This window comes from Coffea arabica, chromosome 11e, assembly GCF_036785885.1.
Source record: "Coffea arabica cultivar ET-39 chromosome 11e, Coffea Arabica ET-39 HiFi, whole genome shotgun sequence".
NCBI lineage: Eukaryota > Viridiplantae > Streptophyta > Magnoliopsida > Gentianales > Rubiaceae > Coffea > Coffea arabica.
In genome coordinates, this window is record NC_092331.1 from 40004253 (window position 1) to 40018041 (window position 13789).

General features: G+C 39.4%; 11 non-coding genes across 11 annotated transcripts; all 11 read right to left on the reverse strand.

Annotated features, from left to right (window-relative positions):
* Window positions 1–494: 494 nt before the first annotated feature.
* On the reverse strand, window positions 495–613 carry LOC140027091 (5S ribosomal RNA). Its single transcript, XR_011831043.1, has one exon. It is a non-coding gene; the product is annotated as a 5S ribosomal RNA (ribosomal RNA).
* A 1122-nt stretch (window positions 614–1735) lies between these two features.
* LOC140027102 (5S ribosomal RNA) lies at window positions 1736–1854 on the reverse strand. Its single transcript, XR_011831054.1, has one exon. It is a non-coding gene; the product is annotated as a 5S ribosomal RNA (ribosomal RNA).
* Window positions 1855–2976: 1122 nt separating this feature from the next.
* LOC140027113 (5S ribosomal RNA) lies at window positions 2977–3095 on the reverse strand. The gene has a single exon (XR_011831065.1). It is a non-coding gene; the product is annotated as a 5S ribosomal RNA (ribosomal RNA).
* A 1122-nt stretch (window positions 3096–4217) lies between these two features.
* Window positions 4218–4336, reverse strand: LOC140027124 (5S ribosomal RNA). Its single transcript, XR_011831076.1, has one exon. It is a non-coding gene; the product is annotated as a 5S ribosomal RNA (ribosomal RNA).
* Window positions 4337–5458: 1122 nt separating this feature from the next.
* LOC140027136 (5S ribosomal RNA) lies at window positions 5459–5577 on the reverse strand. Its single transcript, XR_011831088.1, has one exon. It is a non-coding gene; the product is annotated as a 5S ribosomal RNA (ribosomal RNA).
* A 1122-nt stretch (window positions 5578–6699) lies between these two features.
* LOC140027147 (5S ribosomal RNA) lies at window positions 6700–6818 on the reverse strand. Its single transcript, XR_011831099.1, has one exon. It is a non-coding gene; the product is annotated as a 5S ribosomal RNA (ribosomal RNA).
* A 1123-nt stretch (window positions 6819–7941) lies between these two features.
* LOC140027158 (5S ribosomal RNA) lies at window positions 7942–8060 on the reverse strand. Its single transcript, XR_011831110.1, has one exon. It is a non-coding gene; the product is annotated as a 5S ribosomal RNA (ribosomal RNA).
* Window positions 8061–9182: 1122 nt separating this feature from the next.
* On the reverse strand, window positions 9183–9301 carry LOC140030154 (5S ribosomal RNA). The gene has a single exon (XR_011834068.1). It is a non-coding gene; the product is annotated as a 5S ribosomal RNA (ribosomal RNA).
* Window positions 9302–10423: 1122 nt separating this feature from the next.
* LOC140027169 (5S ribosomal RNA) lies at window positions 10424–10542 on the reverse strand. The gene has a single exon (XR_011831122.1). It is a non-coding gene; the product is annotated as a 5S ribosomal RNA (ribosomal RNA).
* Window positions 10543–11665: 1123 nt separating this feature from the next.
* Window positions 11666–11784, reverse strand: LOC140027180 (5S ribosomal RNA). Its single transcript, XR_011831133.1, has one exon. It is a non-coding gene; the product is annotated as a 5S ribosomal RNA (ribosomal RNA).
* A 1123-nt stretch (window positions 11785–12907) lies between these two features.
* LOC140027191 (5S ribosomal RNA) lies at window positions 12908–13026 on the reverse strand. Its single transcript, XR_011831144.1, has one exon. It is a non-coding gene; the product is annotated as a 5S ribosomal RNA (ribosomal RNA).
* Between the last annotated feature and the right edge of the window lie 763 nt (window positions 13027–13789).

A 13789-nucleotide genomic window follows, 5' to 3' on the forward strand; every position in this document is an offset into this window, starting at 1 on the left:
CTTCACACAAATTAAATAAATTCGTTTAGGATTAAGTAATTAATGCCTTTGAAAAAAAGAATAACTTAGTTTAGTTAGATAAAATTATTTTTATGTTTATTAAATTATTTTTAATTCGTAAACGGGTCATATCGGGTCATATCAGGTCACCACGGGTTGACCCGAAATCGACCGGTTTTCTTTTCGGGTTCATCGGGTCCAACCCGATTCTGACCCGAATTCCCGAAACCTCAACCCAAACCCATTAATTTCGTGTTAGGTTCGTGTCGTGTCGAAAATTGCCACCCCTAGTTGCGGTGATGCATTTGCGCCGACAAATTTGAGCGACGATCCGGGCTTTGATCGAGCCGTACCGTTCCTGATTTGTCTCGCGCCTTCAGATCCTCCTTCACGCTTCGACAAGAAGCAAAATATTAAGCAATCGTTCCGACGGAGCTAAATTACTACAGGATAAAGAACGAATAGGAAATTTGGATTTCGAAACAAAAAAGAGAGGGGTGCAACACGAGGACTTCCCAGGGGGTCACCCATCCTAGTACTACTCTCGCCCAAGCACGCTTAACTTCGGAGTTCTGATGGGATCCGGTGCATTAGTGCTGGTATGATCGCACCCGCCATGTTCCTTTCGCGTTATTCTTTTAAACTACCCCGTCCTGCGAAGCAGTGTGGCTTTTCTAGACCGAAATTCATTTTAAGCGTCAATTCAAGCATTTTCCTCTTATCCTTTTATTTATTTACTTTATATTTTTTTTTGTTATTGATTTGCACCCTGTTTTTTTCCCTCATCCCGCAACTCTAAATTATCATGAAATCAATCCTTCACGCTTGCAGTTAGGGGTGGCAATTCGGGTCCAAATCAGGTTGGCGGGTCGGGTTCGGGTCAACAGACCCGCCAGAAAATCTGTTGACCCGAACCCCGACCCGCCAACCCGTGACGGGTCAGGTATGCTGACCCGAACCCGAAAATTTCAGGTTTACGGGGCGGCGGGTCGACCCGAAATGACCCGAAACTTAATTTTAATTTATTAATTTATCACTGTAATTTCTAATAAAATCAATTTCTCACAAAACTAATTACATAATCAAGTAATAAAAATTTAAATAAATGATTCCAAATCAAATCTAAAATAAATTAAACACCGTAAAAGTGTTTTATCCCAAGCAAAATATAAAATAAATTAAAACAATACAAAAGTGAAAAATAATATAATATATTATTTGTCCAAGTACAATAATTTCAACTTCACACAAATTAAATAAATTCGTTTAGGATTAAGTAATTAATGCCTTTGAAAAAAAGAATAACTTAGTTTAGTTAGATAAAATTATTTTTATGTTTATTAAATTATTTTTAATTCGTAAACGGGTCATATCGGGTCATATCAGGTCACCACGGGTTGACCCGAAATCGACCGGTTTTCTTTTCGGGTTCATCGGGTCCAACCCGATTCTGACCCGAATTCCCGAAACCTCAACCCAAACCCATTAATTTCGTGTTAGGTTCGTGTCGTGTCGAAAATTGCCACCCCTAGTTGCGGTGATGCATTTGCGCCGACAAATTTGAGCGACGATCCGGGCTTTGATCGAGCCGTACCGTTCCTGATTTGTCTCGCGCCTTCAGATCCTCCTTCACGCTTCGACAAGAAGCAAAATATTAAGCAATCGTTCCGACGGAGCTAAATTACTACAGGATAAAGAACGAATAGGAAATTTGGATTTCGAAACAAAAAAGAGAGGGGTGCAACACGAGGACTTCCCAGGGGGTCACCCATCCTAGTACTACTCTCGCCCAAGCACGCTTAACTTCGGAGTTCTGATGGGATCCGGTGCATTAGTGCTGGTATGATCGCACCCGCCATGTTCCTTTCGCGTTATTCTTTTAAACTACCCCGTCCTGCGAAGCAGTGTGGCTTTTCTAGACCGAAATTCATTTTAAGCGTCAATTCAAGCATTTTCCTCTTATCCTTTTATTTATTTACTTTATATTTTTTTTTGTTATTGATTTGCACCCTGTTTTTTTCCCTCATCCCGCAACTCTAAATTATCATGAAATCAATCCTTCACGCTTGCAGTTAGGGGTGGCAATTCGGGTCCAAATCAGGTTGGCGGGTCGGGTTCGGGTCAACAGACCCGCCAGAAAATCTGTTGACCCGAACCCCGACCCGCCAACCCGTGACGGGTCAGGTATGCTGACCCGAACCCGAAAATTTCAGGTTTACGGGGCGGCGGGTCGACCCGAAATGACCCGAAACTTAATTTTAATTTATTAATTTATCACTGTAATTTCTAATAAAATCAATTTCTCACAAAACTAATTACATAATCAAGTAATAAAAATTTAAATAAATGATTCCAAATCAAATCTAAAATAAATTAAACACCGTAAAAGTGTTTTATCCCAAGCAAAATATAAAATAAATTAAAACAATACAAAAGTGAAAAATAATATAATATATTATTTGTCCAAGTACAATAATTTCAACTTCACACAAATTAAATAAATTCGTTTAGGATTAAGTAATTAATGCCTTTGAAAAAAAGAATAACTTAGTTTAGTTAGATAAAATTATTTTTATGTTTATTAAATTATTTTTAATTCGTAAACGGGTCATATCGGGTCATATCAGGTCACCACGGGTTGACCCGAAATCGACCGGTTTTCTTTTCGGGTTCATCGGGTCCAACCCGATTCTGACCCGAATTCCCGAAACCTCAACCCAAACCCATTAATTTCGTGTTAGGTTCGTGTCGTGTCGAAAATTGCCACCCCTAGTTGCGGTGATGCATTTGCGCCGACAAATTTGAGCGACGATCCGGGCTTTGATCGAGCCGTACCGTTCCTGATTTGTCTCGCGCCTTCAGATCCTCCTTCACGCTTCGACAAGAAGCAAAATATTAAGCAATCGTTCCGACGGAGCTAAATTACTACAGGATAAAGAACGAATAGGAAATTTGGATTTCGAAACAAAAAAGAGAGGGGTGCAACACGAGGACTTCCCAGGGGGTCACCCATCCTAGTACTACTCTCGCCCAAGCACGCTTAACTTCGGAGTTCTGATGGGATCCGGTGCATTAGTGCTGGTATGATCGCACCCGCCATGTTCCTTTCGCGTTATTCTTTTAAACTACCCCGTCCTGCGAAGCAGTGTGGCTTTTCTAGACCGAAATTCATTTTAAGCGTCAATTCAAGCATTTTCCTCTTATCCTTTTATTTATTTACTTTATATTTTTTTTTGTTATTGATTTGCACCCTGTTTTTTTCCCTCATCCCGCAACTCTAAATTATCATGAAATCAATCCTTCACGCTTGCAGTTAGGGGTGGCAATTCGGGTCCAAATCAGGTTGGCGGGTCGGGTTCGGGTCAACAGACCCGCCAGAAAATCTGTTGACCCGAACCCCGACCCGCCAACCCGTGACGGGTCAGGTATGCTGACCCGAACCCGAAAATTTCAGGTTTACGGGGCGGCGGGTCGACCCGAAATGACCCGAAACTTAATTTTAATTTATTAATTTATCACTGTAATTTCTAATAAAATCAATTTCTCACAAAACTAATTACATAATCAAGTAATAAAAATTTAAATAAATGATTCCAAATCAAATCTAAAATAAATTAAACACCGTAAAAGTGTTTTATCCCAAGCAAAATATAAAATAAATTAAAACAATACAAAAGTGAAAAATAATATAATATATTATTTGTCCAAGTACAATAATTTCAACTTCACACAAATTAAATAAATTCGTTTAGGATTAAGTAATTAATGCCTTTGAAAAAAAGAATAACTTAGTTTAGTTAGATAAAATTATTTTTATGTTTATTAAATTATTTTTAATTCGTAAACGGGTCATATCGGGTCATATCAGGTCACCACGGGTTGACCCGAAATCGACCGGTTTTCTTTTCGGGTTCATCGGGTCCAACCCGATTCTGACCCGAATTCCCGAAACCTCAACCCAAACCCATTAATTTCGTGTTAGGTTCGTGTCGTGTCGAAAATTGCCACCCCTAGTTGCGGTGATGCATTTGCGCCGACAAATTTGAGCGACGATCCGGGCTTTGATCGAGCCGTACCGTTCCTGATTTGTCTCGCGCCTTCAGATCCTCCTTCACGCTTCGACAAGAAGCAAAATATTAAGCAATCGTTCCGACGGAGCTAAATTACTACAGGATAAAGAACGAATAGGAAATTTGGATTTCGAAACAAAAAAGAGAGGGGTGCAACACGAGGACTTCCCAGGGGGTCACCCATCCTAGTACTACTCTCGCCCAAGCACGCTTAACTTCGGAGTTCTGATGGGATCCGGTGCATTAGTGCTGGTATGATCGCACCCGCCATGTTCCTTTCGCGTTATTCTTTTAAACTACCCCGTCCTGCGAAGCAGTGTGGCTTTTCTAGACCGAAATTCATTTTAAGCGTCAATTCAAGCATTTTCCTCTTATCCTTTTATTTATTTACTTTATATTTTTTTTTGTTATTGATTTGCACCCTGTTTTTTTCCCTCATCCCGCAACTCTAAATTATCATGAAATCAATCCTTCACGCTTGCAGTTAGGGGTGGCAATTCGGGTCCAAATCAGGTTGGCGGGTCGGGTTCGGGTCAACAGACCCGCCAGAAAATCTGTTGACCCGAACCCCGACCCGCCAACCCGTGACGGGTCAGGTATGCTGACCCGAACCCGAAAATTTCAGGTTTACGGGGCGGCGGGTCGACCCGAAATGACCCGAAACTTAATTTTAATTTATTAATTTATCACTGTAATTTCTAATAAAATCAATTTCTCACAAAACTAATTACATAATCAAGTAATAAAAATTTAAATAAATGATTCCAAATCAAATCTAAAATAAATTAAACACCGTAAAAGTGTTTTATCCCAAGCAAAATATAAAATAAATTAAAACAATACAAAAGTGAAAAATAATATAATATATTATTTGTCCAAGTACAATAATTTCAACTTCACACAAATTAAATAAATTCGTTTAGGATTAAGTAATTAATGCCTTTGAAAAAAAGAATAACTTAGTTTAGTTAGATAAAATTATTTTTATGTTTATTAAATTATTTTTAATTCGTAAACGGGTCATATCGGGTCATATCAGGTCACCACGGGTTGACCCGAAATCGACCGGTTTTCTTTTCGGGTTCATCGGGTCCAACCCGATTCTGACCCGAATTCCCGAAACCTCAACCCAAACCCATTAATTTCGTGTTAGGTTCGTGTCGTGTCGAAAATTGCCACCCCTAGTTGCGGTGATGCATTTGCGCCGACAAATTTGAGCGACGATCCGGGCTTTGATCGAGCCGTACCGTTCCTGATTTGTCTCGCGCCTTCAGATCCTCCTTCACGCTTCGACAAGAAGCAAAATATTAAGCAATCGTTCCGACGGAGCTAAATTACTACAGGATAAAGAACGAATAGGAAATTTGGATTTCGAAACAAAAAAGAGAGGGGTGCAACACGAGGACTTCCCAGGGGGTCACCCATCCTAGTACTACTCTCGCCCAAGCACGCTTAACTTCGGAGTTCTGATGGGATCCGGTGCATTAGTGCTGGTATGATCGCACCCGCCATGTTCCTTTCGCGTTATTCTTTTAAACTACCCCGTCCTGCGAAGCAGTGTGGCTTTTCTAGACCGAAATTCATTTTAAGCGTCAATTCAAGCATTTTCCTCTTATCCTTTTATTTATTTACTTTATATTTTTTTTTGTTATTGATTTGCACCCTGTTTTTTTCCCTCATCCCGCAACTCTAAATTATCATGAAATCAATCCTTCACGCTTGCAGTTAGGGGTGGCAATTCGGGTCCAAATCAGGTTGGCGGGTCGGGTTCGGGTCAACAGACCCGCCAGAAAATCTGTTGACCCGAACCCCGACCCGCCAACCCGTGACGGGTCAGGTATGCTGACCCGAACCCGAAAATTTCAGGTTTACGGGGCGGCGGGTCGACCCGAAATGACCCGAAACTTAATTTTAATTTATTAATTTATCACTGTAATTTCTAATAAAATCAATTTCTCACAAAACTAATTACATAATCAAGTAATAAAAATTTAAATAAATGATTCCAAATCAAATCTAAAATAAATTAAACACCGTAAAAGTGTTTTATCCCAAGCAAAATATAAAATAAATTAAAACAATACAAAAGTGAAAAATAATATAATATATTATTTGTCCAAGTACAATAATTTCAACTTCACACAAATTAAATAAATTCGTTTAGGATTAAGTAATTAATGCCTTTGAAAAAAAGAATAACTTAGTTTAGTTAGATAAAATTATTTTTATGTTTATTAAATTATTTTTAATTCGTAAACGGGTCATATCGGGTCATATCAGGTCACCACGGGTTGACCCGAAATCGACCGGTTTTCTTTTCGGGTTCATCGGGTCCAACCCGATTCTGACCCGAATTCCCGAAACCTCAACCCAAACCCATTAATTTCGTGTTAGGTTCGTGTCGTGTCGAAAATTGCCACCCCTAGTTGCGGTGATGCATTTGCGCCGACAAATTTGAGCGACGATCCGGGCTTTGATCGAGCCGTACCGTTCCTGATTTGTCTCGCGCCTTCAGATCCTCCTTCACGCTTCGACAAGAAGCAAAATATTAAGCAATCGTTCCGACGGAGCTAAATTACTACAGGATAAAGAACGAATAGGAAATTTGGATTTCGAAACAAAAAAGAGAGGGGTGCAACACGAGGACTTCCCAGGGGGTCACCCATCCTAGTACTACTCTCGCCCAAGCACGCTTAACTTCGGAGTTCTGATGGGATCCGGTGCATTAGTGCTGGTATGATCGCACCCGCCATGTTCCTTTCGCGTTATTCTTTTAAACTACCCCGTCCTGCGAAGCAGTGTGGCTTTTCTAGACCGAAATTCATTTTAAGCGTCAATTCAAGCATTTTCCTCTTATCCTTTTATTTATTTACTTTATATTTTTTTTTGTTATTGATTTGCACCCTGTTTTTTTCCCTCATCCCGCAACTCTAAATTATCATGAAATCAATCCTTCACGCTTGCAGTTAGGGGTGGCAATTCGGGTCCAAATCAGGTTGGCGGGTCGGGTTCGGGTCAACAGACCCGCCAGAAAATCTGTTGACCCGAACCCCGACCCGCCAACCCGTGACGGGTCAGGTATGCTGACCCGAACCCGAAAATTTCAGGTTTACGGGGCGGCGGGTCGACCCGAAATGACCCGAAACTTAATTTTAATTTATTAATTTATCACTGTAATTTCTAATAAAATCAATTTCTCACAAAACTAATTACATAATCAAGTAATAAAAATTTAAATAAATGATTCCAAATCAAATCTAAAATAAATTAAACACCGTAAAAGTGTTTTATCCCAAGCAAAATATAAAATAAATTAAAACAATACAAAAGTGAAAAATAATATAATATATTATTTGTCCAAGTACAATAATTTCAACTTCACACAAATTAAATAAATTCGTTTAGGATTAAGTAATTAATGCCTTTGAAAAAAAGAATAACTTAGTTTAGTTAGATAAAATTATTTTTATGTTTATTAAATTATTTTTAATTCGTAAACGGGTCATATCGGGTCATATCAGGTCACCACGGGTTGACCCGAAATCGACCGGTTTTCTTTTCGGGTTCATCGGGTCCAACCCGATTCTGACCCGAATTCCCGAAACCTCAACCCAAACCCATTAATTTCGTGTTAGGTTCGTGTCGTGTCGAAAATTGCCACCCCTAGTTGCGGTGATACATTTGCGCCGACAAATTTGAGCGACGATCCGGGCTTTGATCGAGCCGTACCGTTCCTGATTTTGTCTCGCGCCTTCAGATCCTCCTTCACGCTTCGACAAGAAGCAAAATATTAAGCAATCGTTCCGACGGAGCTAAATTACTACAGGATAAAGAACGAATAGGAAATTTGGATTTCGAAACAAAAAAGAGAGGGGTGCAACACGAGGACTTCCCAGGGGGTCACCCATCCTAGTACTACTCTCGCCCAAGCACGCTTAACTTCGGAGTTCTGATGGGATCCGGTGCATTAGTGCTGGTATGATCGCACCCGCCATGTTCCTTTCGCGTTATTCTTTTAAACTACCCCGTCCTGCGAAGCAGTGTGGCTTTTCTAGACCGAAATTCATTTTAAGCGTCAATTCAAGCATTTTCCTCTTATCCTTTTATTTATTTACTTTATATTTTTTTTTGTTATTGATTTGCACCCTGTTTTTTTCCCTCATCCCGCAACTCTAAATTATCATGAAATCAATCCTTCACGCTTGCAGTTAGGGGTGGCAATTCGGGTCCAAATCAGGTTGGCGGGTCGGGTTCGGGTCAACAGACCCGCCAGAAAATCTGTTGACCCGAACCCCGACCCGCCAACCCGTGACGGGTCAGGTATGCTGACCCGAACCCGAAAATTTCAGGTTTACGGGGCGGCGGGTCGACCCGAAATGACCCGAAACTTAATTTTAATTTATTAATTTATCACTGTAATTTCTAATAAAATCAATTTCTCACAAAACTAATTACATAATCAAGTAATAAAAATTTAAATAAATGATTCCAAATCAAATCTAAAATAAATTAAACACCGTAAAAGTGTTTTATCCCAAGCAAAATATAAAATAAATTAAAACAATACAAAAGTGAAAAATAATATAATATATTATTTGTCCAAGTATAATAATTTCAACTTCACACAAATTAAATAAATTCGTTTAGGATTAAGTAATTAATGCCTTTGAAAAAAAGAATAACTTAGTTTAGTTAGATAAAATTATTTTTATGTTTATTAAATTATTTTTAATTCGTAAACGGGTCATATCGGGTCATATCAGGTCACCACGGGTTGACCCGAAATCGACCGGTTTTCTTTTCGGGTTCATCGGGTCCAACCCGATTCTGACCCGAATTCCCGAAACCTCAACCCAAACCCATTAATTTCGTGTTAGGTTCGTGTCGTGTCGAAAATTGCCACCCCTAGTTGCGGTGATACATTTGCGCCGACAAATTTGAGCGACGATCCGGGCTTTGATCGAGCCGTACCGTTCCTGATTTGTCTCGCGCCTTCAGATCCTCCTTCACGCTTCGACAAGAAGCAAAATATTAAGCAATCGTTCCGACGGAGCTAAATTACTACAGGATAAAGAACGAATAGGAAATTTGGATTTCGAAACAAAAAAGAGAGGGGTGCAACACGAGGACTTCCCAGGGGGTCACCCATCCTAGTACTACTCTCGCCCAAGCACGCTTAACTTCGGAGTTCTGATGGGATCCGGTGCATTAGCGCTGGTATGATCGCACCCGCCATGTTCCTTTCGCGTTATTCTTTTAAACTACCCCGTCCTGCGAAGCAGTGTGGCTTTTCTAGACCGAAATTCATTTTAAGCGTCAATTCAAGCATTTTCCTCTTATCCTTTTATTTATTTACTTTATATTTTTTTTTGTTATTGATTTGCACCCTGTTTTTTTCCCTCATCCCGCAACTCTAAATTATCATGAAATCAATCCTTCACGCTTGCAGTTAGGGGTGGCAATTCGGGTCCAAATCAGGTTGGCGGGTCGGGTTCGGGTCAACAGACCCGCCAGAAAATCTGTTGACCCGAACCCCGACCCGCCAACCCGTGACGGGTCAGGTATGCTGACCCGAACCCGAAAATTTCAGGTTTACGGGGCGGCGGGTCGACCCGAAATGACCCGAAACTTAATTTTAATTTATTAATTTATCACTGTAATTTCTAATAAAATCAATTTCTCACAAAACTAATTACATAATCAAGTAATAAAAATTTAAATAAATGATTCCAAATCAAATCTAAAATAAATTAAACACCGTAAAAGTGTTTTATCCCAAGCAAAATATAAAATAAATTAAAACAATACAAAAGTGAAAAATAATATAATATATTATTTGTCCAAGTATAATAATTTCAACTTCACACAAATTAAATAAATTCGTTTAGGATTAAGTAATTAATGCCTTTGAAAAAAAGAATAACTTAGTTTAGTTAGATAAAATTATTTTTATGTTTATTAAATTATTTTTAATTCGTAAACGGGTCATATCGGGTCATATCAGGTCACCACGGGTTGACCCGAAATCGACCGGTTTTCTTTTCGGGTTCATCGGGTCCAACCCGATTCTGACCCGAATTCCCGAAACCTCAACCCAAACCCATTAATTTCGTGTTAGGTTCGTGTCGTGTCGAAAATTGCCACCCCTAGTTGCGGTGATACATTTGCGCCGACAAATTTGAGCGACGATCCGGGCTTTGATCGAGCCGTACCGTTCCTGATTTGTCTCGCGCCTTCAGATCCTCCTTCACGCTTCGACAAGAAGCAAAATATTAAGCAATCGTTCCGACGGAGCTAAATTACTACAGGATAAAGAACGAATAGGAAATTTGGATTTCGAAACAAAAAAGAGAGGGGTGCAACACGAGGACTTCCCAGGGGGTCACCCATCCTAGTACTACTCTCGCCCAAGCACGCTTAACTTCGGAGTTCTGATGGGATCCGGTGCATTAGTGCTGGTATGATCGCACCCGCCATGTTCCTTTCGCGTTATTCTTTTAAACTACCCCGTCCTGCGAAGCAGTGTGGCTTTTCTAGACCGAAATTCATTTTAAGCGTCAATTCAAGCATTTTCCTCTTATCCTTTTATTTATTTACTTTATATTTTTTTTTGTTATTGATTTGCACCCTGTTTTTTTCCCTCATCCCGCAACTCTAAATTATCATGAAATCAATCCTTCACGCTTGCAGTTAGGGGTGGCAATTCGGGTCCAAATCAGGTTGGCGGGTCGGGTTCGGGTCAACAGACCCGCCAGAAAATCTGTTGACCCGAACCCCGACCCGCCAACCCGTGACGGGTCAGGTATGCTGACCCGAACCCGAAAATTTCAGGTTTACGGGGCGGCGGGGTCGACCCGAAATGACCCGAAACTTAATTTTAATTTATTAATTTATCACTGTAATTTCTAATAAAATCAATTTCTCACAAAACTAATTACATAATCAAGTAATAAAAATTTAAATAAATGATTCCAAATCAAATCTAAAATAAATTAAACACCGTAAAAGTGTTTTATCCCAAGCAAAATATAAAATAAATTAAAACAATACAAAAGTGAAAAATAATATAATATATTATTTGTCCAAGTATAATAATTTCAACTTCACACAAATTAAATAAATTCGTTTAGGATTAAGTAATTAATGCCTTTGAAAAAAAGAATAACTTAGTTTAGTTAGATAAAATTATTTTTATGTTTATTAAATTATTTTTAATTCGTAAACGGGTCATATCGGGTCATATCAGGTCACCACGGGTTGACCCGAAATCGACCGGTTTTCTTTTCGGGTTCATCGGGTCCAACCCGATTCTGACCCGAATTCCCGAAACCTCAACCCAAACCCATTAATTTCGTGTTAGGTTCGTGTCGTGTCGAAAATTGCCACCCCTAGTTGCGGTGATACATTTGCGCCGACAAATTTGAGCGACGATCCGGGCTTTGATCGAGCCGTACCGTTCCTGATTTGTCTCGCGCCTTCAGATCCTCCTTCACGCTTCGACAAGAAGCAAAATATTAAGCAATCGTTCCGACGGAGCTAAATTACTACAGGATAAAGAACGAATAGGAAATTTGGATTTCGAAACAAAAAAGAGAGGGGTGCAACACGAGGACTTCCCAGGGGGTCACCCATCCTAGTACTACTCTCGCCCAAGCACGCTTAACTTCGGAGTTCTGATGGGATCCGGTGCATTAGTGCTGGTATGATCGCACCCGCCATGTTCCTTTCGCGTTATTCTTTTAAACTACCCCGTCCTGCGAAGCAGTGTGGCTTTTCTAGACCGAAATTCATTTTAAGCGTCAATTCAAGCATTTTCCTCTTATCCTTTTATTTATTTACTTTATATTTTTTTTTGTTATTGATTTGCACCCTGTTTTTTTCCCTCATCCCGCAACTCTAAATTATCATGAAATCAATCCTTCACGCTTGCAGTTAGGGGTGGCAATTCGGGTCCAAATCAGGTTGGCGGGTCGGGTTCGGGTCAACAGACCCGCCAGAAAATCTGTTGACCCGAACCCCGACCCGCCAACCCGTGACGGGTCAGGTATGCTGACCCGAACCCGAAAATTTCAGGTTTACGGGGCGGCGGGGTCGACCCGAAATGACCCGAAACTTAATTTTAATTTATTAATTTATCACTGTAATTTCTAATAAAATCAATTTCTCACAAAACTAATTACATAATCAAGTAATAAAAATTTAAATAAATGATTCCAAATCAAATCTAAAATAAATTAAACACCGTAAAAGTGTTTTATCCCAAGCAAAATATAAAATAAATTAAAACAATACAAAAGTGAAAAATAATATAATATATTATTTGTCCAAGTATAATAATTTCAACTTCACACAAATTAAATAAATTCGTTTAGGATTAAGTAATTAATGCCTTTGAAAAAAAGAATAACTTAGTTTAGTTAGATAAAATTATTTTTATGTTTATTAAATTATTTTTAATTCGTAAACGGGTCATATCGGGTCATATCAGGTCACCACGGGTTGACCCGAAATCGACCGGTTTTCTTTTCGGGTTCATCGGGTCCAACCCGATTCTGACCCGAATTCCCGAAACCTCAACCCAAACCCATTAATTTCGTGTTAGGTTCGTGTCGTGTCGAAAATTGCCACCCCTAGTTGCGGTGATACATTTGCGCCGACAAATTTGAGCGACGATCCGGGCTTTGATCGAGCCGTACCGTTCCTGATTTGTCTCGCGCCTTCAGATCCTCCTTCACGCTTCGACAAGAAGCAAAATATTAAGCAATCGTTCCGACGGAGCTAAATTACTACAGGATAAAGAACGAATAGGAAATTTGGATTTCGAAACAAAAAAGAGAGGGGTGCAACACGAGGACTTCCCAGGGGGTCACCCATCCTAGTACTACTCTCGCCCAAGCACGCTTAACTTCGGAGTTCTGATGGGATCCGGTGCATTAGTGCTGGTATGATCGCACCCGCCATGTTCCTTTCGCGTTATTCTTTTAAACTACCCCGTCCTGCGAAGCAGTGTGGCTTTTCTAGACCGAAATTCATTTTAAGCGTCAATTCAAGCATTTTCCTCTTATCCTTTTATTTATTTACTTTATATTTTTTTTTGTTATTGATTTGCACCCTGTTTTTTTCCCTCATCCCGCAACTCTAAATTATCATGAAATCAATCCTTCACGCTTGCAGTTAGGGGTGGCAATTCGGGTCCAAATCAGGTTGGCGGGTCGGGTTCGGGTCAACAGACCCGCCAGAAAATCTGTTGACCCGAACCCCGACCCGCCAACCCGTGACGGGTCAGGTATGCTGACCCGAACCCGAAAATTTCAGGTTTACGGGGCGGCGGGGTCGACCCGAAATGACCCGAAACTTAATTTTAATTTATTAATTTATCACTGTAATTTCTAATAAAATCAATTTCTCACAAAACTAATTACATAATCAAGTAATAAAAATTTAAATAAATGATTCCAAATCAAATCTAAAATAAATTAAACACCGTAAAAGTGTTTTATCCCAAGCAAAATATAAAATAAATTAAAACAATACAAAAGTGAAAAATAATATAATATATTATTTGTCCAAGTATAATAATTTCAACTTCACACAAATTAAATAAATTCGTTTAGGATTAAGTAATTAATGCCTTTGAAAAAAAGAATAACTTAGTTTAGTTAGATAAAATTATTTTTATGTTTATTAAATTATTTTTAATTCGTAAACGGGTCATATCG